Source organism: Ranitomeya variabilis, chromosome 2 (assembly GCF_051348905.1).
Source record: "Ranitomeya variabilis isolate aRanVar5 chromosome 2, aRanVar5.hap1, whole genome shotgun sequence".
Lineage (NCBI taxonomy): Eukaryota > Metazoa > Chordata > Amphibia > Anura > Dendrobatidae > Ranitomeya > Ranitomeya variabilis.
Genome location: NC_135233.1, coordinates 339,868,659 through 339,895,861, shown reverse-complemented (window position 1 = coordinate 339,895,861; position 27,203 = coordinate 339,868,659). Strand labels below are relative to the sequence as shown.

The 27,203-nt window shown below is 39.4% G+C and overlaps 1 protein-coding gene across 5 annotated transcripts in view; it reads left to right on the top strand.

Annotated features, from left to right (window-relative positions):
• The window catches only part of HTR2C (5-hydroxytryptamine receptor 2C), a 720,745-nt gene that overhangs the window by 51,062 nt on the left and 642,480 nt on the right, over window positions 1-27,203 (top strand). Inside the window, exon 1 of one of the 5 annotated variants that reach the window (XM_077285391.1) lies at window positions 3,004-3,115. The exons of the other annotated variants lie outside the window; for them this stretch is intronic. The gene's annotated coding sequence lies outside the window, so the exon portion shown is untranslated. Of the gene's footprint in view, window positions 1-3,003; window positions 3,116-27,203 lie in introns of those variants that run through there. 5 annotated transcript variants of the gene reach the window in all.

The window sequence follows — 27,203 nt, the reverse complement described above, 5'->3', positions numbered from 1 at the left end:
AAAGTTTTGTGATATGCTAATTGAACCTCTCGAATATGCTTTATTAATTTAGGGAATCCTTTTACTGCCTCTTTTGAATGCATATATTCTCTGAATCAGACACATAGATGTTGTGTATGTAATGGAGGCTGACACCCACACGCAGTCTACTACATCTAAGTGTCCACCTCCTGGTAGCATACACTCCCAAAAATGATGCATGTTGAAGCGCATGTACACTATGTCAGCACCATTACAGTATGTGGTCCAATCGGGGCATATTTCCAAATCCCGTTTTGCAGGAGTCTTGGACATTTGCCCCGACAAGGCCACTGAGTGTGTCCCTTAATGCAATGTGAAAGCACCCTTACACAGGATCTGTGCATCACATGACTTGTTCTGTTCATAATGCAACTAGAAAACAATGGTACATTATTAAAAAAAAATGAAAAAATGCAGCATAGAGTAAAAAAATGTTGGCTGTTTTATAGATACAGCAAAATGGAATTATACTGTAATTATACACTATTGTAGATTGGTAAGATGTCACTACAGGAAGCTCCATGTTCTAGATCACAGAACAGACCACACATCTTCTTATACAATTATAGCCATTAATCTGGTGAGGAATAGTCATAAAGCAGCATGCAATGTTGTGCTGCAATTCATTTAACACACAAAGAAATTCACTTGGCAGAATAATGCTGCATCCTCCCACAGCTACAGATTTAGGAAGCAATAGAAAATGTAATATGACTGGCTTACCCATGTGCGGCATATGGCTTCCATTAATCCTCCAACTTCATGATTTGATGGAGAAGTAAGCAATTGTTTTATCTAAAATATTAATTTCCGACAGTGCTGTGGAAGATCAATGAATTTCTGGCTATTTGTACTGAGAAATATTAGATTAAAAAGCATATTGTATAATATTAATAGGCAAAAATGGCAACGTACGTTCACCTCTAGTTACCCTACACTTACTTACAAATGCTAAAACAATAATTTACTATCATTAAATGAATGAATTCCCATACAAAATTTCCAGTTACAAGGAATGCTAAGTTTTTGTTGATGTCCTGCACATCTGTCAGCAGAATACAGGCTGCCATTAAGGAGCAGATAACATCATTTTATCATTTTGGACATGACTCACTTGTAAGCCACAAAAAACTTTTTTGATTATTAAAAAAAATAAATATACATATATATATATATATATATATATATATATATATATATATATATATATATATATATATAGTGCCATGCGAAAGTATTTGGCTCCCTGGAACTTTTCAACCTTTTCCCACATATCATGCTTCAAACATAAAGATACCAAATGTAAATTTTTGGTGAAGAATCAACAACAAGTGGAACACAATTGTGAAGTTGGGTGAAGTTGAACGAAATTTATTGGTTATTTTAAATTTTTGTGATAATTCAAAAACTGAAAAGTGGGGCGTGCAATATTATTTGGCCTCTTTAACTTAATACTTTGTTCCGCCACCTTTTGCTGCGATTACAAGCTGCAAGCACCACCATGTTTGACAGTGGGGATCGTATGTTCAGGGTGATGAGCTGTGTTGCCTTTATGCCAAATATATCATTTGCATTGTTGCTAAAAAGTTAGATTTTGGTTTCATCTGACCAGAGCACCTTCTTCCACATGTTTGGTGTGTCACCTAGGTAGCTTTTTGCAAACTTTAAAGGACAGTTTTTATGGATATTTTTGAGAAATGGCTTTCTTCTTGCCACTCTTCCATAAAGGCCAGATTTGTGCAGTGTACGACTGATTGTTGTCCTATGGACAGACTGTCCCTCCTCAGCTGTAGATCTCTGCAGTTCATCCAGAGTGATCATGGGCCTCTTGGCTGCATCTCTGATCAGTCTTCCCCTTGTTTGAGATGAAAGTTTAGAGGGACGGCCGGGACTTGGTAGATTTGCAGTGGTATGATACTCCTTCCATTTCAGTATGATCGCTTGCACAGTGCTCCTTGGGATGTTTAAAGTTTTGGAAATCATTTTGTATCCAAATCTGGCTTTAAACTTCTCCACAACAGTATCACGGACCTGCCTGTTGTCTTCATGATGCTCTCTGTGCTTCCAACAGAACCCTGAGACTCCGTATACAGAGACTTGATTACACACAGGTGGATTATATTTATTATCATTAGGCATTTAGGACAACATTGGATCATTAATGAACTTCTGGAGTGTGTTTGCTGCACTGAAAGTAAAGGGGCCGGATAATATTGCACGCCCCACTTTTCAGTTTTTTAATTTCCACAAAAATGTAAAATAGCCAATAAATTTCCTTCAACTTCACAATTGTGTTCCATTTGGTGTTGATTCTTCACCAAAAATTTACATTTGGTATCTTTATGTTTGAAGCATAATATGTGGGAAAAGGTTGAAAAGTTCCAGGGGGCCGAATACTTTCATACGGCACTGTGTATATATATATATATGTACATATATATACAAAAGTTTAAAAAATGATCAAAAGTGCAGGCAGCAATCAAGGGGTTCAAGTAAAAAAAAGATGTAGAATTTTATTCCCCCAAATAGGTTCAACATTTTAGATTTCCAAATGAACCATTTTTCAAGACTTCAGGTGTAAAGCTGAAATATTATTCCAAGATTTTTGCTCTTCTGTATACTGAGAGGACTTTCTTGGCTATTATCCTGGCAGAGATTGCACTATTGACTGTGCTGCTATTGCTTCTTTGGCAATTGCCTGAAATATAGTGGGTCTGATGCTTTGTTGCATTGTATCTTCTGTATGTCTACTTTTTTGGTGCTTTTTATTTTTTTTAGATTTGTGCCCAATTTTTATTTTAAATTTGCATTTTTTAAAGTAATTTTTATATGTCTTTGATTTTGTAGAAAACTCATTACCCTCATGCGCCATATTGAAGAATTTGGTGCACAATCGAATACAACAAGACATAAAAAAAAGAAAAAGTGACTTAAAAAAATGCAAATAAGGAATTTTAAGCAATATATGTTATTCTTTAATAGGTTGTCCAGGACTAAGATAATGAAGACCTATCCTTAGATGATCAGTTTCAGATTAATGGGTGTCCAATATCAGCACCAAAAATCTTCTGGTATAGATCCTGCTCAACTACAGGTATATGGAACTTGAACTTTCAGATTTTTCCACTGAATGTCTGTCTTATGTGAACTTACCCTATGTCAGACATCTCCAATCTGTAGAAACTGCAAATTCCAGCATACTTCAGCAGATAGTGGATCACAGATTTTAAGAAGGTTTTCTTCAAGATATGTCTTGGCATCCACATGGATCAGCGGATTAAAGGGGACTCTGAACTCAGGAGAGTACCAAACCGTCTTCATTGTTTACTAGGTGCAGTTTAGTACTTTTTTTTAGGGTGTGTGCTTGGTATTATTTTGAGCTACAATACCAAGCACAGCCATTACATACAGAGATGTCTAATAAACAATGATGGGGACCTGCTCTTAGAGTGACTCAGTCTGATTGATGAGAGTCCCGAGAGTCACACCCATGTCAGTCTATCTAATATTGCATAACTATTTTATTGATAAGTCATCGATATAATAGTCCTTGAAATTGCTTTAAAATATAAATTTAGATGAGTCTAGTGCCTTTAAATACAGAAGATGCAGTAAAGTGAGAAAAATAATATGACTGCTATAAACAGAAAGATCAGCTCACACAATATAGATGGTGTTATTTTAGTGTCTGCATCTAATGACTCATATTATTGGCCTCCATTGTAAAACAAACGATCAATAAGCTATGCACAATCTATTTCCTACAATTGCAGGATGTGGGACTGTAGGTACCCTTGCCTGTTTTGTAAAACATGACAGCTATTCCCCCATCTCAAATCTCCATAGTAACATTTTAGGTAAAAGCTGAATCACATATAAATACAGAAAAATATGCAGAATAATGCTCAACAATCTTTGCTTTAGTTATGAAAAGTAATAGTATGATGGCATTTATGAGCCAAAGAGATTGGTTAAAAGTTGTTTTTTCTTTTTAAGTATAACTGTACTTTTATAAAACTTTTCACATGTTATAGAGAAGTTTAGATTTGTAAAGGATTCAGGTACTGAGCCTCCCAACTATCGATAAAATGGTGGAGCAGAAGTGCTCAGCCTCCAAGCTTCTAAAAGATCTTTATATTTACAGCCAAAATATTTCTCTTTGGATCATGCACACTGATGGTGGAAATGTATAAAATCACAATTACTTGATGAACTGTCTTTTATTAGCAGATATTCTCCTATGAGGATAGAGATAGTCTTTTAGATTTCAATTGAGCCCATTCTCAGTTTTGGAGAAGAGCAACGCTTGACTCAACACCCAAACTCCCACACACGTGACTGGAATGCCAAGAGTTTTGTAAAAGTGTACTTATATTTTAAAAAGCATCTGTGAGTAGAATCTAACCTCCTAAGAGTGAAGTCAGATGGCCGTATAAATCAGCCCATGATAAGAACGCGGTGCACAGACTGGCTGGCGGCTCTCCTAACCCGAGCATGACAACTTCATGTATTTCTATACAGCTCAAGTCGGAAGAGTGGCAGACCAGTCGAACCATTGTGTTCCGATCTATGTCCAATTTATACAGCCCTCTGACTGCGTCTTAAGCTGTCTATATGGACATGCGGGTGATGGAAAGTTGAATAAAAGGATACCTTGATACCTGAGATCTGATGTCTTATTCCAGAGAAATCGATATTTTTCTTCATATGTAAATTAGCTGGTAAGATCTATGGACCAGATATAGATCTCCTGAGAATATGACTCTAAAGCTTATTTTAAATGAAAGAGGGCATTATCAGTGTTAGACATGTAGCTTAGGAGAACAAACTGTCAGTCATTACATGTCTCACACGAGTAACGCCCCCTTTCATGTGAAACTTAGTGTCACAGTCATATTTCAGATCCATCTTTGGAAACCATGTGTAGATCTTCTAAATAATACCATTTAAAGCAAACCTGTCATTTCAAGTAACTTTTTAGAATAAAGTTGTGTGAGTACATGAGGAAAAATACTATATCTGGCCATCATATGACTTGCATTTTTGTACCAATTTTTCTCTCGGTTGGCTCTGTCTCCAATTTTCAGTTTTCTCTTACCTATTAGGTAGACTAGCTGTTATGATGTCTCCTATACACTGTTCTCACAGAGAGATCCATTCCTGCTCATTTTTCTCTCTAGCACAGACAGAAGCAGCAGCATGGAGGACATTATTAGGGATGAGCGAATTTGCTCTGGTGTTACGGCTGGCGGAACACACCAAATAAATAGAAAGAATGTAATAAGGTGCGTTGGCAGCCCGGGATCCACGTGCAGAGATGTTGACTGCTGCTCGGTAATGGCGGATACTATATGGCTGTACAACACCGAACACACTTGGGTTAACCGTCACCCGGTGTGTACTGCAGCGAGCCCTGTTAATTCACAGAACCGCTAATTATATTTAGCGCACAGAGTGCGCATGGCGCTGCACTGGTGAACACCACTAACTCATGCTAACTAGCGGATTTAGTGCACAGTATGCATGCAGCGTCGCACAGGCGAACGCCAAACTGACGCTATCTACAGTGGAGTGCAGCCTGAGTGCACAGTGGCGTACAGGCAATTCCTCTACTAGGTGTCTCTGACTCCAATCATCCAATTCACATACACAACCAGAGGGTAGAGGATCATTTGGAGCTTTCACCTGAGACACACACGCTTGCACACACACCACGATTATAGGATATACTAGCGTGGGGCCGTGTGATAATTTTATAGGCGCAGCCTTTCAAAAACCTTGCTGATGGCCCAATCCGAGCTGCTTGAGGACCTGAGCATGTGACTTCTGACCACCAATTAGCAGTCGTATCACGGGCATACTCAGATGGAGAGAAGCAGGACTTAGTCCCAGGAGCATCTGCTCGCCACTGACTAATGCTGGTTGCTATAGCTGAACCTGGAACGGCAGCAGCAACCAAATGCACAGCATTAGCCTGAGCAAGACCCTGGGACCAACTTCTCTGCTAAGCAGGATCCTCTGTGGCTGAAGAAGTATGGGAGACCGTAGAGGACATGGCTTGAGATTCCCCATGTGCAGTGGTGGGTCTCCATGCCTAACATTGGGTTTCCTCTTATTCGGCCAGCTATAGCTCTTGCCAAGTAAGCTGCAGAAGGAACCTGGCTTCCTGGACCGTGCTGGCTGATTAACACCGCAGCTGCATGTGTCATGGCTATGTCACATTCATGACACATGCATGGAGAGCCCTGTGTGTTGGCATCATGACTGTGACACAGCCGTGACACATGCAGCTGTGGCGTCGATCAGTTGATCCAGGAAGCCAGGTTCCCTCTGCAGCTTACTCGGCAAGAGCTATAGCTGGCCGAGTAAGAAGGAATCTGAACAAATTAACTAATCTCTAGACATTATACAGCACCTTTGTGGCTATGAATTCAGCATGAATGTAAAATACATTTGCTAGAAGCTGCAGCATGATCTAACTGTGTCTCTCACTGTGTTGGGTGCTCTTCATTCCTCCTTCCCATTCCCTCTTAACAGTGTTTAACAGGAGCTATATGTTAATACCTCAGTGAGCTGGCAGTTCATTTTACTTTGGCCAATACAGTTTTGACTTTTTTGCATGCAGAAGACGAGATCAGGATATCTGTCTAGAAGAAATGGCTCATAAGTGGAGAAAGAAGCAAATTTCCCTGATAAGATATATTACAAAGTTTATGTTCACTGCTACTATTGAGTTTTGGAAAGTTAGTTGGCTATCAAGATTCCCAGTGATCAAATTTTATCAGCAAAGAAGCAGTGATGGCTGCTAACAAATACCTAATGGGAATGGTCAGACTGCAGCTTTATGTCTCTGATCATATTTTTAGTTTCAAATTAAAGATATTTTTAAGTAGCTTGCTTTTTTTAGCATGCAATTTTTTTTAAACAAAATGAAAATGTTTTTGTTATGAAATTTAACTGCATATTTGACTTTTTTCACATTTATAGACCACAATCTATAAATAACTTTTCATTATTTATTTTCATTTACTTTCTGCGAGAATCCATCACTTATCATCTGCTTATTTCATGGTTGGTTTAAGTTGCTTATTACCATAATAATAACATTAATAATTAGTAATTTGTAGGGCATTCACTGAGTGTATTGTTTCATACTGAACTTCTTCTGAAATGCTCTTAGCATATTTAATTAACTGTAAATAACTCATTTCTATCATCTGATTCATTCATGTTACTGAGGCTACATGACCGGGGAAGAAAATAATAAAGTATGTAAAATACTCTTATTAATTGTGGAGCGCAAAGTATTAGGCAGATGTAGCAATGACTATTTGGAGTTATGCTGATGGAATACATGTGTGTCCTTCTGATACAATATTGGTTATCACATGCAAATTCTTTTTTCTCATGCACAAAGGTAAAAAAATAAATATCCATTAATTATTAATTATTTCTAGCCACTGTAGACTATTAGTATTAAACAGAGCAGACACAATGAAGGCTACACCATATATTTATTTGGTGGAAATCCCAAAGCAACAAACAGGTACAGCTCCTTATTTATTTAAAGGGAGCCTGTTAGCACAAAATGTCTGTTCAAATAAAGCTCAGGTGCTCGGCGCACCCTTTGCAAGGTTGAGCAGTTCATTATCTAATTATTTTCCATTTATCTTCTTTTTCTTCGCCCTCTTTTTCCTTGATTAACAGCTGCAGCTTTGTAGGAGCCAGAACAGGGCACAGATAGATGGAAAACAACAATTTTTGGAAGGTGCACTGAATTATTTTGCCATGCTAAGTGCTAATGATTACAAGCACCAAAACATCTAATACATAATTTGAAGATGTCAGCCACATAAAGTTTCCTGTGCTATTGGTTGCAACACAACCCCAAAGTATGATTGATTCACCCCCATGCTTAGTGGTAGGTGAGATGTTCTTTTCCTGTGTCCAAAATGCATCAGGCTTGTTTAGATGTTCTTTTGCATACTTCTGAAGCTGAATTTTATGGTGAGGACACAGCAGAGGTTTTCTTCTGATGACTGTACCATGAAGGCCATAATTGTGCAGGTGTCTCTGAACAGTAGAACAATGTATCACAATTCCAGAGTCTGCTAAATCTTTCTGAAGGTCTTTTGCCATCAAGCGGAGGTTCTGATTTGCTCCTCTAGCAATCCTATGAACAACTCTTACTGGAAAGTCTGTCCATATAGTTTTCTTGATTTTGGATACCTGGACCAAAACGAGTAATTATACTTGTAAATGTTTTTGTTTTAATTTGTCCCTATTTCTTTTAATTAGGGTTGGTCAACGAGGGGTAGGTGGGGGGTGGGTGTTAAGTTCCCCACCATACACTCAAGCTAAACTCTGACCAAGCACCTGGCTCGAAAGAAAGCCTATAGTTGTTAACTCTTCTCTGCTCAATCTCAAGTATAAATCATGCTGTTTTGCCATTTGCTTTGAGAGATTGGACAGTGTCCTAGCTATCATCACTAAAGAATAGGGTCTATAACATATCACTAATCTAAGCTACAGATGTTGTACTGAATTAAAGTTAAAGTCATTGTGATAAGAGAAGACTGGATCTCTAATTTGCCAACTTTGCAGAATGTTGCCCAAAAATTTGATTAGCGGCAAATAAAGTTGTGTGAATCTCAATACTGCAAAGCTTTTAACTGCTTTAAAAATAAAAGTGGGGGAGAGAGAGTTACTTACACTCTGCAAGAGAGAGAGGACCCCGCTGACCATTAGAGCTTACACGCTACAGGAGAGAGGACCTCGATGACCATGAGAGCCTACACTCTACAAGAGAGAGAACCATGCTGATCATAAGAGCTTAGACTGTACAGGAGATGTTAGCAAATAAAATAAGGGCAAAGTCTGGCCACTTTTGGTCTAGTGATCGGTCTTTTTTAAAACGTAGTCCCCATCTTGACAATCAACAAATATTCAATTGGGACTTCTTAAAATTTTAGAAGTTTAAAGAGGCAACATTGCAACCCATGAGTACCTTGAGATGATTGTGTAAAGCAAACAAGCATCTAGCTGTTACATCTTATTGGACAAAGTTGCCTTCCTCTGGATAAACACTACAAGTTGACAAGTTAGACTTGATAGATTGGCACACCTTTCTCATCATGGTTAAATTCTGATGTAATTTTATTCTCTAAAATCTAATATTTCATACAAGCTAATAGTGTTAAATCTGAAAAGTATTTCACATAATATAAAAATAGCAACAGGTCAGTAGTCAGTCAAGTTATTTTTAATGACTTGCTAAAAATTGTATTTTGTTAATAAGTTTTATCTGCTTTTATGAATATATATAGGTTGATGATTTGTTGGTAGAAAATACAATGCAAAATCTGATACTTTTTTAGGGGCCTAGAATATAGCAGTATATATTTGATAAAGTAAAGAGTTTAACTTTTAACTTTATCATTGATGATTGTCAAGGTCATACAAAAAGCAATAAAACCCATCTTTCCTCAGCTGCAGATTTAAGGCGGCCTTTTTACTAGTTTTCCTTTGACCTCAGTAAGTAGCAATATATTAATGTTCTGGCTTAGCAATGGTTCTTCTGTTTCCTCCACGAGCTGCGGTATTAAATGCTGTAACTTGTAAGCTATAAAAATACCTGTAAGGAAAAATAAAATCGCAGATTGTAAAATCGACAGCTTGTATTTATTTTCTTAATTTCGTCTTTTGTACATGAATCTGTTACACATGCTGCATACTTTTAGCAATTTAAAATATTTGCATGCGAGAAAATAACTACCATACCTGCAAACATTAATTCTAAGGTTAGAGAAGACTACATTGATTTGTAACAACATTTTTCAGGATTTGCTTTGCACAAATCAAATAAAATAGTGGCTATCATCTTGCTGGATTCTTTTGAGGGCTGGAAAGGGGTAAAAAATCAAAATTATTATTATTATTATTACTTGTCCTATGCCTGCCCCTTGCCTATCCTACTGCTATCCATAACACATCACCTGGTCCTCCATTTGCTCTTTCCGGTCTTCAGATTGATTTTCAGATTTTCACATGGTCATATGGAGCATGGCAGATGTCATTGACACTAAAGATGTGTATCATGTCCCATGCTACCATGTCGGCAAAGTATTTTATTGATTTTTGTCACACCCCAGGTCACCACGCATGGCCTAGCCATCTCTTGAAGTCCTAAAGACTGGTCCAATGACCGGAGGGGAACTATGGAAGTAGGATAGGTGAGGAACAAGCCTAGGACAGGTGAGTATAATCTCTTAAAGCACCACTCCAGCATTTTTTTTATTTGGAGTGATACTACTAACTTAAGTTCCCTCACCCTAGTATTATACTTACCACCTCTTGTCTTCTGCAGTTTCAAGCACCACTTTGGTCGTATAAACACAACTTCTGAGCGACCGAAAGTCTGAGGTAACAGTCACAAGCTCTCAGTGTCTATGAGAGCTTCGTTCTAGTCTTGTTCTGGCTCTCATAGACTTACATTGAGTTGTGACTTCCACCCAGCAAACACTGGAGCAATCCAGCAGGTCACAAACTGCTGGAGACTGACCGAAGTAGTGCCAATAAAATATGAATGCAGCGGCTGGTAAGTATAAGACCGGTGACAGGGAACTTACGTTAGCACCACCACTCCACTACTGCAACAAAAAAAAATGCTGAAGCGGTTCTTTAAAAATTGCTTTATTCCCTTCTCAGCCCTCAGATTCTTATGCTTTAAGGTAGTAAATAGCTTTTCGGAGCACATTTGATTCAGATTAAATTTTATTCAGACGGAAATAAAACTGCGGAAAACATCTCATAGGGATTTTCTTAATATGCCCTATTAGAACATATGAATATTATACAGAAGAAATAAAATATCTTTGCAATCTGCCTTCATTGAAAATTTGTTCTAATTTTGTTTTTACAGGTTTTATAGAAACCTTTGTGTTTCCTTCGATGCAAGACAACACTGTATAGTCTGATCCCATAGCTACCATATACTATATATCTGTCTTTCAGATCTTAGTAACCTACAAAACAGTTCAGCACTGGGGTGTCAAGGGCCCACCAGTAACATTAACTCTGAGGGGCACTGTCCTGTTACACCCAAATATCACATTAGCCTCATTCACAAAGTTCCCATGTTTCTAAATAATAATAATAATCTGGGTAGTTTGTTAACTCCTTCATCCCACAAGCTTGTTTTCACCTTCATGACCAGAGCAAATTCTACAATTACGACCAGTGTCACTTTATGTGGTAATAACTCTGGAGCGCTCCAATGGATCATAATTATGAGATTTTTTGGGGGATTGATTGTACTTTATGATAGTAGTACAATTTCTTCTATATGACTCGTGTTTATTTGTGAAAAAAAATGGAAAGATCTAGCAATTTTCTAAATTTTACATTTTATGCCCTTAAATCAGAGCGTTCTGTCACACAAAATAGTTAATAAACATTTCTCAACATTTCTACTGTACATCAGCATAATTTTTGAAGCATCATTTTTTTGTTAGGAAATTATAAGGGTTAAAAGTTAACCAGCGATTTCACAGTTTTTCAACAAAATCTACAAAACCATTTTTTTAGGGACCACATCACATTTGAAGTGAGTTTGAGGAGTCTGTGTGACAGCAACTACCCAAAAGTGACACCACTTCTAAAAACTGCACCCCTCAAGGTGCTGAAATGTTTTTTATTTTCACAAGGGTAACAGAAAAAAATAGATCCCTAAATTTGTTGTGCAATTTCTACTGATCCTGCTGATATGTGGGGAAAAACCACTGTTTGGGTGCATGGCAGGACTTGGTAGGGAAGGAATGGCATTTGACTTTATGAATGCAAAATTTCCGGGTATAATTAGCAGATTCCATGTCGTGGATGGAGAGCCCGTGATGTGCCTAAACAGTGGAACTCCCCCACAAGCGACACCATTTTGGAAACTAAACCCCTTCATGGAACTTATCTAGATGTGTTTTGTGAGCACCTTGAACCCCAAATGCTTCAAAGAAGTTTATAAACATTTAGCTGTGAAAATAAAAAAATTACATTTTTTTCAACAAAAATGTTTTTAGCCCCAAATTTGGCATTTCCATAACCGGAGAAATTGCACCATGCAGTTTGTTGTGCTATTTCTCCTGAGTATGCCAATATACAATATGTGGAGGAAAATTGTGTTTGGGTGCACAGCAGGGCTTGAAAGGGAAGAAGTGCCATTTGACTTTTTCAAAGCAAAATTTGCTGGAATAATTAGCGGACTCCATGTTGCGTTTGGAGAGCCCCTGATGTGCCTAAACAGTAAAAAAAAACAAATTTACACCACTTTTGCTGAGTACCTTGAACTTCCAGGAGCTTCACCGAAGTTTAGATCCATGAAAATAAAAATAATCACTTTTTTCCCACAAACTGTTTCTTTTAGTTCCAAATGTTTTATTTTCATAAGATAACAGGAGAAAATAGACTCAAAAATGTTTTGTGCAATTTCTATTGAGTACTCAGATTCCCCATGTGTGGTGAAAAACTACTGTTTGGGTGCACGGCAGGGCTCAGAAAAGAAGGTGTTACGGTCATGGCTAGGCTGAGCAGACTGTTATGCACACCCATGGCACACATGGATTTGTGGACCTACTGTGCCACAGGACCAGGCATAGCCAGGAAGGAGCATAACTAAGCTGCTATCTGGTGTTTATTGGAGCCTCTATTGGTGTGATCAGGCTTGTGCGGCAGGTACAGTTGGGGAAATATGTATTTGATAGCTTGCTGATTTTGTAAGTTTGCACACTGACAAAGACATGAACAGTCTATAATTTTAAGGGTAGGTTCTTTTTAACATTGAGAGATAGAATATCAAAAATAAAATCCAGAAAATCACATTGTATAAATTATATAAATTTATTTGCATTTTGCAGTGAGAAATAAGTATTTGATCCCCTACCAACCATTAAGAGTTCTGGCTTCTACAGACCAGCTAGATGCTCCTACGCAACTCGTGTAAGCCAGTCCATGTATGAAAGGGGAAGGGGACACCACTGCAGCAGCAATACAGAAGGAGTGACGTTTTGGAATGCAAACTTTGATGGAATGGTCTGCCGGTGTCATATTGCATTTGGAGAGCCCCGATGTGCCATAGCAATGGAAACCACACAAGTAACACCGTTTTGAAAACTAGACCCCTCAAGGAATTTATCTAGATGTGTGGTGAGCATCTTGAACCCACAGGTGCTTCAAAGAATTTTAGAACATTGATCTGTAGAAATTAAAAAATATATATTTTTCACAATAAAATGTTATCTTAGCCCCAAATTTTTTCACTTTAACTTTCTGTAGAAAATGGACTAAAAAATGTGTTGTGCAATTTCTCCTGAGTACACCGATACCCCATATGTGGTTGAAAACTGCTTTTGAGGTACAGTGCACAGCTCAGAAAGGAAGAAGTGCCATATTGGATTTCAGATTTTGCTGGACTGGTTTGAGAGTGCCATGTCACCTTGGCAGAGCCCCTAAGGTGTCAGAACAGCAGAACCCCCATAAGAGACCCCATTTTGTAAACTACACATGTCAATGAATTCATCTAGGGGTGCAATGATTGTATTGACACCACAGGTGGGTGACAGAATTTTATACCATCGGGCTGTGAAGAAAAAAATAAATATACTTTTACCACTAAAATTCAGTTTTAGCCCCAGATTTTACATTTAAAAATTACACCAAAATTGGTCTCACAATTTCTGCTGAATATAGAAATACCCCATATGTGGCTGTACAATGCTGCTTAGCCACACACTGAAACTTGGGAGGGACAGAGTGCTAATTGCCTCCTGGAGCGCAGACTTTCCTAGAATAGCTTGCTGACTACATATACTTAGCCCCTAAGTGCTAGAAAAGAGTGACCCTATTATGGAAATTATACCCCTTTCGGAATTTATTTGTAGTGACTATTTTGACTCAGTTCATTGTGCTCAGCTCATGCTTCTGGAGACATGCACCCATAAATTAAAGGGACTCTGTCACCTGAATTTGGAGGGAACAATTTTCAGCCATAGGGGCAGGGTTTTCGGGTGTTTGATTCACCCTTTCCTTACCCGCTGGCTGCATGCTGGCTGCAATATTGGATTGAAGTTCATTCTCTGTCCTCCATAGTACACGCCTGCGTAAGGCAAGATTGCCTTGTGCAGGCATGTACTACGGAGGACAGAGAATGAACTTCAATCCAATATTGCAGCCAGCATGCAGCGAGCGGGTAAGGAAAGGGTGAATCAAACACCCAAAAACCCCGCCCCTATGGCTGAAAATTGTTCCCTCCAAATTCAGGTGACAGAGTCCTTTTAAGCGGGTTCTCATTGCTACAGAAATGCCAAACATGTGGATGCTAAAAGTTGATTAGGTACACTGTGGGGCTCAGAAGGGTGAGGGGAATTTAGATTTGGAACAACAGAATTTTCTGGATTTCTTTTGTGGGTCAAGGAGCCATTTTGGTTTTCCAGAGCCTTTGTACTACCAGTAACGTGGAAGTGCTCTATATTTCCATATATTTCCATTGATAGATGATGGACCTGTGAGGGGACTTACTTTTTTATGGATTGATTTGAAGCTTTTGTTAGGAACATTTTACATAATATTTGGGATCACATTTATCTGGCACTCTGCGCTGAGCACTTACTTTAGGATTTCTATCTAAATCTCTGAGTGATGTCATTCAGATGAACCCCCCGAGGGATATATTCACTATAATGAGGGAGCAGAGTTACTCTGGACTCCGTATGGCCTCTGTTCAGCATTATCCTTCCATTCAGAGGTGCACAAAGCTGTGGCCGACGACCCTTTTATGCACACCTAAAAAGACAGACACCAACTGATCATAGGCCAGACAGGGTCCATCTGCCCTGTTATAGTGTGTATTGCACAGGATAACTATGCGCCGGGTCTTTAACTATGCGCCGGGTCTTACTGTGACTTTAGGGAGGCAGAATGAACAAGTCAACAGTAGGTGAAGAATTGCTTTTTTTCATTTTTTACGCCGTTCCTCATGCGGTATAAGTGGATAGATGACTTTATTCTTTGGATCGATGCGATTACAGCAATACCTGATTTATATCTGCTTTTTATGTTTGACTGCTATCACACACTAAGACACATTTTTTTTGCAAAAAAAAGTTTTTGCATTACCATATTTTGAGAGCTATAATTTTTCCATATTTTTTGCTGACAGAGTCATGTGATGTCTTATTTTTTGCGGGACAAGTTGATGTTTTTATTGGTACCATTTTCAGGCAAATGACTATTTTTGATCGCTTTGCATTCTAATTTTTGGGAGGCAGAATGAACAAACTCCAGCAATTCAGGAACTGTTTTTTGTGGTTTTTTTTTTTTATGCCATTCCACATATGGGAAAATTGCAAAGACCGCTTTATTCTTCGGGTCCGTTTGATTACAGCGATACCACATTTATATAGTTTGTGTTTTGGTGCTTTTATGCAATAAAAACTACCAAATGTATGTAAGCAAGTCATATGAAAGAGAGTATAACTATTAGACAAGACTACATAAAATTTGATTTTAGTTTGCCACCAAGGAGACACGTAGATAGACATAGGACTTGTAGATACAAAACACAATCTAATTTATAATTATTATATCTATTACTGTACACTGTGCTCATTTTAAAGAGGACACACTATACACACTTTAAATTATTCAGAAATGCTGGGAGATATCAGCTCTAAAACCTGCAGAATTGTGAATTCTGCTCTGGGCTATAATACAGTTTGTGATTCATAATGAGAAAAAAACAAAATTCATGCATTTACAATGTCACTTTGCTACACTATAAAATTATGTCAATATGTGAAACAAATGATTTACATTATGGAACATTAAAAGTCTTTTCCGCTTTATCTTTGTTTTTTCAGATATGCTGGGAATAGGTTCTCCTCCTGCACGTGTCAGTGTCGCCTTCCTAATAGACTGAACAAATCTCATGCTGAAAATGGCTGAAGATGGGGGATCATGTGACCAGACCTGTCCATCAGTCTCCTTCAATTAAAATACAGCTTTTCTATATAGGTTGATGGTTAGGTCTGGTCACATGCTTCTCCGTCAGCAGCCATTTTGAAAGTAAGAGAGATCTGTGCAGTGTATGAGGAAGACAATATTAACAAGAGCAGGAGGAGAACCTATAATACTTATATATTGGTAAGGGCCACACAGTCATATCCTCTACACATCTGTTAAGATAAAGATAAAGTGGCAACTCCCTTCAAGTATTTTTAACACATTCATTGGTTGTTTTTTATATGTGCCCTCAATATGCCACTTTATAGTAAATGGGGTGCATAAGAAATGCAAATGTTTGATCCCAACCTAATGTGTCATTACATCTTGCTTCTATTATTGTGTGTATACTGTATGCCACTCATATGCAAGTTCTCTGTACACCGCCTACAGTGAGATGCCCAATTGTACAACGATTGGGGTGAGGCAGTCATTACATAATAATAATAACCTTTCACACAGGAATCCTTTTATCATAATCTACCATAATAGTACACTGTTTTCATATACTCCTTATGGACTCAGATTTTAAATATATTATTAGTCTCATTATCGCAAATGTATAAGATCCAGCTATTTGCCATGCTGTCTCCTTTACTAAGAATTATTACAATATGGCTGTTAGTAAAGGGCTCACTAGTATCAGTGTGGTCCTGTAATAGGATCTACAAGGGTAACAAGTCAGTACATGATATTTCTTACCTACTAAATATTCCACCATCACCTGTGAATGGTACCACTACAAGGTTGCAGGAACCACAGCAACTCAGCCACAAAGTAAAGTTTCAGAATAGTGTCACCAATTGGTGAGGAACAGAGGGGATAAAAGTCACCAAACCTCTGTTGGCTCCATAACTCCAAACTTTTGCTGGCATTAACAATACAAAAACTGCACAAGTATTACATCACCAAGCTCAATACCAAGGCTCAAAATTAGTGTTGCAAAGCAGCCACCACTGGACTTTGGAGGAGTGGAAACATGTTCTGTGGAGTGATGGATCACACTTATCTCTCTGGTGCCTCAGGAATGAATCTGAGTTTGGCGAATGTCAGGAGAAATTTACCCGCATGACTGCATTGTGCCAGCTGTAAAGTTTGGTGGAGGATGGATAATACGATAAAGATGTTATTCAGGAGTTGCCCTAGATCATTTAGTTCCATTGAAGGGAAATCGTAATGCTTCAGTATGACAACACAAGTGAATACTTTCTTTTAACTTTGGGGAGTAGGTCCTTTTATGTTTTAGCATGACTGCACCCAGTGCACAAAGGTTTATAAAGACATGGTAGGGGGAGTTTGGTGTGAGAGAACTTGACTGGCCACATAAAACCAACCTCAACCTCATGTAAGACTTTTAGGATGTATTAAAATGAAGATTGTGACCCCGCCCTCTCCTCCAACATCATTGTTTGACCTCAAAAATATTCTTCTGGATCAATGGGCAAAAATTGCCACAGACATCTCCAATATCTTGTAGAAAGCCTTCTTAGAAAAGCGCAAATAGTTTAAAATTGAAAGGGGAAAACAACTCCAAATTACTATGTATAGATGTAGAATGGGTAGTCATGAAAGCTTCTTCAGGTGTAATGTGAAGGTGTTCAAAAATTTGTATCCATATAGTGAACTAGATGGAGGCCCGATGCTATCACATTGGGAGGGCGGTAATGTCAAGATGGAGGCAGGCTTTGCAGCATTGAGAATCTCTCCCCCATGTGCTCACCCACCTATCCACTCTCTCTTTCCCCATGTGCTGACTTCTCCCATCTGTGCTCTCTTCTTTGACCTGCCTACCCCATGTGCTGCTATGCAGTCCTCCTGTACAAAGATGGCTGCGGTCAGTGAATCATTTGGCTGATCCTGGCCGCAGCATGTTCGCGACGGTGTTCCGCTGGTGGTACCGTGCAAGAGGCTACGTACAGCGTATACAGTGTGTGTGTGTGTTTTGCGTATGGTGTATACAGTGTGTGTGTGTGGTGCATACGCATATACAGTGTGTGTTTGTGTGTGTGTGGTGCGTATGGCATATACAGTGTGTGTGTGGTATGACAGTGTTCCGCTGGTTATACCGCGCAAGGGGCTGGTACCACCAGCAGTTTCCATATTGAGACACCCATCACTTGGGTGTCCCAATATGGAGGTCAGTGAACTTCTGCCACTTGGAATTCTGGGATCTGGACACATCTGGATGGAACAGGATGTGAAGACATTACAAGGTAAGTATATATATAGATGTTTAAGTCCCAGACAATCCTAGTGAATCGTCATTCATTAATACTATGTAACATTTGGACTTAAGCAATGTTCTGGTTTCTGAAGCAATACATTTTAAAAGGGAACCTGTCACCCCCAAATTGGAAGTTGAGCTAAGGCCACATGCATCAGGGGCTTGTCTACAGCATTTGGAATGCTGTAGATAAGCCCCCGCTGTATCCTGAAAGATGAGAAAAAGAGGTTAGATTACACTCACCCAGGGGCGGTCCCGCTGCAGTCCGGTACTATGGGCGTCACGGTCCGGTCCGGGGCCTCCCATCTTCATAGGATGATGTCCTCTTCTTGTCTTCACGTGGCTCTGGCACAGGCGTACTTTGTCTGCCCTGTTGAGGGCAGAGCAAAGTACTGCAGTGCGCAGGCACTGGGCCTCTCTGACCTTTCCCGGCGCCTGAGCACTGCAGTACTTTGCTCTGCCCTCTACAGGGCAGACAAAGTACGTCTGCAGCGGAGCCATGTGAAGACAAGAAGAGGACGTGATCGTAAGAAGATGGGAGGCCCCGGACCAGACCGCAACGCCCATCAGACTCGGACTGCAGCAGGACTGCTCCTGGGTGAGTATAATCTAACCTCTTTTTCTCATCTTTCAGGATACATCGGGGGCTTATCTACAGCATTACAGAAAGCTGTAGATAAGCCCCTGATGCCGGTGGGCTTAGCTCAACTTCCATTTTGGGGGTGACAGGTTCCCTTTAAGTATAAACTCAATAATCAAACTATAAACATTGACATCGGATAAACTGAACAGATATTAGTAACAGTTTGCATTTTTTCATCTGTGCACATTTTTGAAAGAGCCGCATTTTGTGATAGCCATACCAAATATTTGGGTGGGGCTTGATAGAGGGGCATGGCCAATCATGGCCCAGATATCCAATACATTTATTAGGCATGCATCTATTAATACATTTGGTACATGTTGCCCTAGCAGACTTTTGTTAAAGACTAGTATAAATATCAGATTTGATATATTTTTCAGCTGAGTTATAGCCTGATGAAGTGGCTGGTATAGTCTCAGAACATATAACAATTTCATTTTTGTGAGTTCTGAGCTATGCAATACAACTTTTATATTTCCTCCCTTCAATGTCTAATATCAGGAGTGCTTACTGATATCTGATGGAATTTCAGGGTTCAGTGGAAAAAAACTTGAAATATTTAGGTTTTAAAGGCAATCTGTCATCAGGTTTTTGCTATTTAATCTGAGAACAGCATAATATAGGGCATGAAAGCCTAATTCCAGGGATGTGTCAATTAGTAGGCTGTGTGTTGTAGTTTCAATAAAATCAGTGTTTTATCAGCAGAAGATTACCACTGCCTGCCTTGGTCTCACATGCATGGCAGTTGGGCTAATCTGTGCGTAGAGTACACATGAAGCTGTCACAGTGGTGTGGGCATGCTAATACGCAGCTCAGTATTCTGACCACTGCTACATTTACAACAGGTAAAACAGGGATTCTATCAAAACTGCAGCAAGCAATTCAGTAAATGACACATTGGAGGCTTTCTTGCCCAACATTATGCTGCTCACTGATTACATAGGAAATGCCTGCTAACAGGCTCTCTTTAAGTGAATTTAGGCTTCAAAAGGGGTTGTGCCATAAAGAACCTGTGATATTTAGCTAACTTCAAGGCTAGCTTCTACAGATATTTTCTTTCAAACATGTCTTTTCAGGAGTACTGTGTTGGGAGGTTTTTTTTTGTCATATATTTCTATATGTGACCATCAAGTTGTAATGCAATTCTGTCACTGGTCGCCTGGTAGCTCTAAAATGGCTATATGTTTAGTACCACTCCACTTACCAGATCCTAGGGATTGCCCTGGCCTTCACCATTTAACCCTTGTACAGGAATGTAAACGTAAACAGGGGCCCCTGGGCTGGGACCATGGAATAAGCTGCTGTTCAGTGATGCATCATGGCAGAAGTGGTCAGGTAGCCGGGTCAGAACCAAAAGAGCAGAAAAAGTACAAAATCAGAATACGTAAGAATTGTCGATAAAACAAGCCAAAGTAAACAAGAAGCTAAACAGACAGGACTAAACCAGAGGCTATATCTGGCAGCTTCCAGCAGTAAGCTGGAAGTTTAAGTAGAGTGTGGCGCTCTCCAATTTGCTGGAGCAGGGAGCTGATAACTAAAGGTGGAGCACACACCCATACTGCCGGACTGGACGGCACTGTAGGTCCCAGCTACCCTAATCTAAGTGGATGGACAGAGTCTGGGTCATTCGGAGCCTCTGGTTCCAACATCTCTTTTATCACCAGCGCCGCCCACAGAGTGAATATGGTGACGTCTGGCGACAGAAGACATCACAGGTCCTGGCGTAGATGTGACACAAGTGTTGTGATGACAACTGCAGACTGTCACAGGTTATAGTAGCATGTCGTGACAATGTATTCAATTGATATTGAGAGAAATTAGAGTCTCCAATTACATTTGCAGCTCAATGACAAATGTGGCTCCGCTAAATGTGAAATGCACAATCTACTATGGATAATGGATTCTTATAGGATTTTGTTTCTTTGCTAAATTACCACTGGCTAATCCTTAATTTACTGTGCATTTCATGTAAATGAGTGTGCTCTGTCTTCTGGGAGCATTATGTATTGTGTCATTTATGAGTCATAAAAGTATTTACGTTGCCTCAGTTTCTTTGTGATACATTAAACTTATCTTCTATAAATTAAGAAGTTCCTTCACGTTTACTTACAGCATGTACTAAGCAGACATTCCCTCAGTTCCGGAGCATGTTCAGTTCTATTCTTTCTTACCTTATTCACTTCCACTTATCTCCCACTTGTTATTTTATTTTATTTTTTGCACTTTGTGATGTCAGTATGAGAAATATGTTCATAGCAGAACTAACAAATTGCAATCTGTGCAACAGTACTGTGTATTGTTCAACTTTTTGAGAATCGTGTTTTTCCAAGGGGATCTGATCGCAACCAACTGCAATGAATTAGAATTAAAATCGAAACATATCCATCTATGTAGGCTAGTTATCTCAAAACTGAAGAGCAATTAACTGCAATACCAGAAACAGCCACTAGGCAGGTTTGGACTAGGGTGCCAAAGGCCCATTTTTCAGCTACATGCAAATATGACATTATTCTCAATCACAAATTTATATAACTATGATCTGGGTAGGCTGTTAAATAGCATGCTGCCTCTGTTTGTACATAGTGATTTATGTACAGGGTGGGCCATTTACATGTATACACCTGGGTGGGCTATTTATAAAGTTGCATCCAAAATGGCCAACTTCAAAATGATCACCATGATCACCACCCACCTTGAATAGTTTTCCCCCTCCTATATACTAATGTGCCACAAACAGGAAGTTGATATCACCAACCATTCCCATTTTATTTAGGTGTATCCATATACATGGCCCACCCAGGAGTATCCATATAAATGGCCCACCCTGTATATTCTGCCAAGTGCCGCTCATATACAGGTCCTTCTCAAAAAATTAGCATATAGTGTTAAATTTCATTATTTACCATAATGTAATGATTACAATTAAACTTTCATATATTATAGATTCATTATCCACCAACTGAAATTTGTCAGGTCTTTTATTGTTTTAATACTGATGATTTTGGCCTACAACTCCTGATAACCCAAAAAACCTGTCTCAATAAATTAGCATATTTCAACCGTCCAATCAAATAAAAGTGTTTTTTAATAACAAACAAAAAAACCATCAAATAATAATGTTCAGTTATGCACTCAATACTTGGTCGGGAATCCTTTGGCAGAAATGACTGCTTCAATGCGGCATGGCATGGAGGCAATCAGCCTGTGACACTGCTGAGATGTTATGGAGGCCCAGGATGCTTCAATAGCGGCCTTAAGCTCATCCAGAGTGTTGGGTCTTGCGTCTCTCAACTTTCTCTTCACAATATCCCACAGATTCTCTATGGGGTTCAGGTCAGGAGAGTTGGCAGGCCAATTGAGCACAGTAATACCATGGTCAGTAAACCATTTACCAGTGGTTTTGGCACTGTGAGCAGGTGCCAGGAAGCATGAAGTGCTCCAAAATCTCCTGATAGCTAGCTGCATTGACCCTGCCCTTGATGAAACACAGTGGACCAACACCAGCAGCTGACATGGCACCCCACACCATCACTGACTGGGTACTTGACACTGGACTTCAGGCATTTTGGCATTTCCTTCTCCCCAGTCTTCCTCCAGACTCTGGCACCTTGATTTCCGAATGACATGCAAAATTTGCTTTCATCAGAAAAAAGTACTTGGGACCACTTAGCAACAGTCCAGTGCTGCTTCTCTGTAGCCCAGGTCAGGCGCTTCTGCCGCTGTTTATGGTTCAAAAGTGGCTTTACCTGGGGAATGCGGCACCTGTAGCCCATTTCCTGCACACGCCTGTGCACGGTGGCTCTGGATGTTTCCACACCAGACTCAGTCCACTGCTTCCTCAGGTTCCCCAAGGTCTGGAATCGGTCCTTCTCCACAATCTTCCTCAGGGTCCGGTCACCTCTTCTCGTTGTACAGCGTTTTCTGCCACATTGTTTCCTTCCAACAGACTTACCATTGAGGTGCCTTGATACAGCACTCTGGGAACAGCCTATTTGTTGAGAAATTTCTTTCTGGGTCTTACCCTCTTGCTTGAGGGTGTCAATGATGGCCTTCTTGACATCTGTCAGGTCGCTAGTCTTACCCATGATGGGGGTTTTGAGTAATGAACCAGGCAGGGAGTTTTTAAAAGCCTCAGGTATCTTTTGCATGTGTTTAGAGTTAATTAGTTGATTCAGAAGATTAGGGTAATAGGTCGTTTAGAGAACCTTTTCTTGATATGCTAATTTATTGAGACAGGTTTTTTGGGTTATCAGGAGTTGTAGGCCAAAATCATCAGTATTAAAACAATAAAAGACCTGACAAATTTCAGTTGGTGGATAATGAATCTATAATATATGAAAGTTTAATTGTAATCATTACATTATGGTAAATAATGAAATTTAACACTATATGCTAATTTTTTGAGAAGGACCTGTAAGAGGGTGGTTGCTTACTCTTGCACAGGGGCCCACTGGAGGATTCTCCTGTTCTCTTGTGGGCCAGTCCAAGCCTGCTTCAGTCTCTTCCCGACTGAGCAATTTTCAATTTTTGTGCTTTTGTTTTTGCCTCCCTTTAATGCAAGAACCTTTTTTTATGCTTCTGTTTACATAGTCATGTGAAGGCTTGTTTTTTGTGGGACGAGTTGTACTTTTGAATGACACCATCCATTCTATCATGTGATATACTGGAAAGCAGCAAAAAATGTAAAACATGGCAAAATAGTGAAAAAAGCTCAATTCCACAATTGTTTTTTTTTATTTTTAAGACTAATTTAACAGTATAAAATGACCTGGAAATATGATTCTCCTGGTCGTTATGATTACGGCGATAGAAAATGTGCATAGTTTGTTTTATTAAAGTGGTTTTAAAAACATTTTTGCTTGTGTCGCCATTTTCTTAGAGCCGTAACATTTTCAATTTATTGGATATGAAGCTGCATGTGGTCGTGATTTTTTCACCCCATTAATATGTTTTTATTGATATCTTTTTGGGATACATACGATGCATCACCTCTTACTACATTGTCTTGTGTTGTTGCAGCAGCCAAAAAATCCGCAATCCTTGCGTTTTGACATTTTTTTTCTCTCATTTAATGATCAGATTAATTTATCTGATATTTTGATAGATTTTACTTTTCCAAACATAGTGATAAAAATATTTGTATTTTGTTAATTGTTTTTATTTCCTTTTCCTAATGGGAAAACGGGTGATTTGAACTTTATTTTTTTTTTTTCACTAGTTACTGTAGTTGTTAATCCCCTTAGGGGACTTGAATCTGCCATCATCCGGTCACTTTTGCTATGCACAGCAATGCCGAAATATTGCTTTATACAGCAAAAATCATGGTCTGCTATGAATGACAGTCATGGCACAAAGTGTCACAAAAAGGTTGTCAGTGGCTGCTATGGCTGATTCAGAGCACAGTAAAGAGCAGAGTGCAAGTTCTCCCAAAGAAATACCAACTTATGCAGTAGTCTAAATAGAGGGGTAGAGGTAGTAATTTATTAGGCTGTGTGCAATTATTTACTTACAATGAAGGTTTTATCACCAGGAGATTATCACTGCCCTGTCTACAGCCTAATAACTGCTAGTCTGACCACTCCTCCTTCTCTGATAAACAGCTTATTGTCAATAGACAATGGGCACAGAAAGCTGTTTTGTGGGCAGGCTTAGCTTTCCTAGACTTGCGGTGCAGCGCCCCCTGCTGGCATAACCTCATATGAACTCGAGCGTGGGAATTTTTCTGAATATTTTCTCCCGCTCGAGTTCATATGAGTTTATACCAGCAGGGGGTGCTGCATCACAAGTCTAGGTAGCTATGTTCTCCTGCTTTCCATTCATTCCCCAGATTTTACAGAAAGGAGCACAGCTGCATTAGCAGGCTCCTGGCTGTAAAATTATTTAACCCCTTCAGATGGATTTACATCGTGGGACTTGACAGAGTGCCAGAAAGGTATGGGATATTGTTGTTTTTTTTTAATTTTTCCTTTTTTACAGAACGAGGGTCGTCATTTGGATTAAGAGTATAATAAACTATTAAACACCATGTGTCTTTATTTCAATAAAATACTTTTTTCCTAATGTGTGTGTTTTATTAACCATTTCGTACTATTGGATTAATAATGGATAGGTGCCTTATTGACACCTCTCCATTATTAACCAGGCTTAATGTCACCTTACAATAGCAAGGTGGCATTAACCCTTCATTACCCCATATCCCACCGCTACACGGGAGTGGGAAGAGAGTGGCCAAGTGCCAGAATAGGCGCATCTTCCAGATATGCCTTTTCTGGATGGCTGGGGGCAGATGTTTGTAGCCAGGGGAGTCCTATAACCATGGTACCTCCCTGGTAGTGTTGAGCATTCCGATACTGCAAATATCGGGTATCGGCCGATATTCGCTGTATTGGAATTCCGATACCGAGTTCCGATATTTTTGTGATATCGGAAATCGGAATCGGAAGTTCCTATAAGTTCCCAGGCGTGTGCGGTGCGTATGGTTCTCAGGGTTTGGAGGAGAGGAGACTCTCCTTCAGGCCCTGGGATCCATATTCATGTAAAAAATAAAGAATAAAAATAAAAAATATGGATATACTCACCCACTCAAAACTATAGGGAGAAAAATACTTTATCTAAAAAACTAATTAAAGCTGCCAAAAAGGAAACAGAGAAGCACATTGCTAAGGAGAGTAAAACTAATCCCAAACTGTTCTTCAACTATATCAATAGTAAAAGAATAAAAACTGAAAATGTAGGCCCCTTAAAAAATAGTGAGGAAAGAATGGTTGTAGATGACGAGGAAAAGGCTAACATATTAAACACCTTCTTCTCCACGGTATTCACGGTGGAAAATGAAATGCTAGGTGAAATCCCAAGAAACAATGAAAACCCTATATTAAGGGTCACCAATCTAACCAAAGAAGAGGTGCGAAACCGGCTAAATAAGATTAAAATAGATAAATCTCCGGGTCCGGATGGCATACACCCACGAGTACTAAGAGAACTAAGTAATGTAATAGATAAACCATTATTTCTTATTTTTAGGGACTCTATAGCGACGGGGTCTGTTCCGCAGGACTGGCGCATAGCAAATGTGGTGCCAATATTCAAAAAGGGCTCTAAAAGTGAACCTGGAAATTATAGGCCAGTAAGTCTAACCTCTACTGTTGGTAAAATATTTGAAGGGTTTCTGAAGGATGTTATTCTGGATTATCTCAATGAGAATAACTGTTTAACTCCATATCAGCATGGGTTTATGAGAAATCGCTCCTGTCAAACCAATCTAATCAGTTTTTATGAAGAGGTAAGCTATAGGCTGGACCACGGTGAGTCATTGGACGTGGTATATCTCGATTTTTCCAAAGCGTTTGATACCGTACCGCACAAGAGGTTGGTACACAAAATGAGAATGCTTGGTCTGGGGGAAAATGTGTGTAAATGGGTTAGTAACTGGCTTAGTGATAGAAAGCAGAGGGTGGTTATAAATGGTATAGTCTCTAACTGGGTCGCTGTGACCAGTGGGGTACCGCAGGGGTCGGTATTGGGACCTGTTCTCTTCAACATATTCATTAATGATCTGGTAGAAGGTTTACACAGTAAAATATTGATATTTGCAGATGATACAAAACTATGTAAAGCAGTTAATACAAGAGAAGATAGTATTCTGCTACAGATGGATCTGGATAAGTTGGAAACTTGGGCTGAAAGGTGGCAGATGAGGTTTAACAATGATAAATGTAAGGTTATACACATGGGAAGAAGGAATCAATATCACCATTACACACTGAACGGGAAACCACTGGGTAAATCTCACATGGAGAAGGACTTGGGGATCCTAGTTAATGATAAACTTACCTGGAGCAGCCAGTGCCAGGCAGCAGCTGCCAAGGCAAACAGGATCATGGGGTGCATTAAAAGAGGTCTGGATACACATGATGAGAGCATTATACTGCCTCTGTACCAATCCCTAGTTAGACCGCACATGGAGTACTGTGTCCAGTTTTGGGCACCGGTGCTCAGGAAGGATATAATGGAACTAGAGAGAGTACAAAGGAGGGCAACAAAATTAATAAAGGGGATGGGAGAACTACAATACCCAGATAGATTAGCGAAATTAGGATTATTTAGTCTAGAAAAAAGACGACTGAGGGGCGATCTAATAACCATGTATAAGTATATAAGGGGACAATACAAATATCTCGCTGAGGATCTGTTTATACCAAGGAAGGTGACGGGCACAAGGGGGCATTCTTTGCGTCTGGAGGAGAGAAGGTTTTTCCACCAACATAG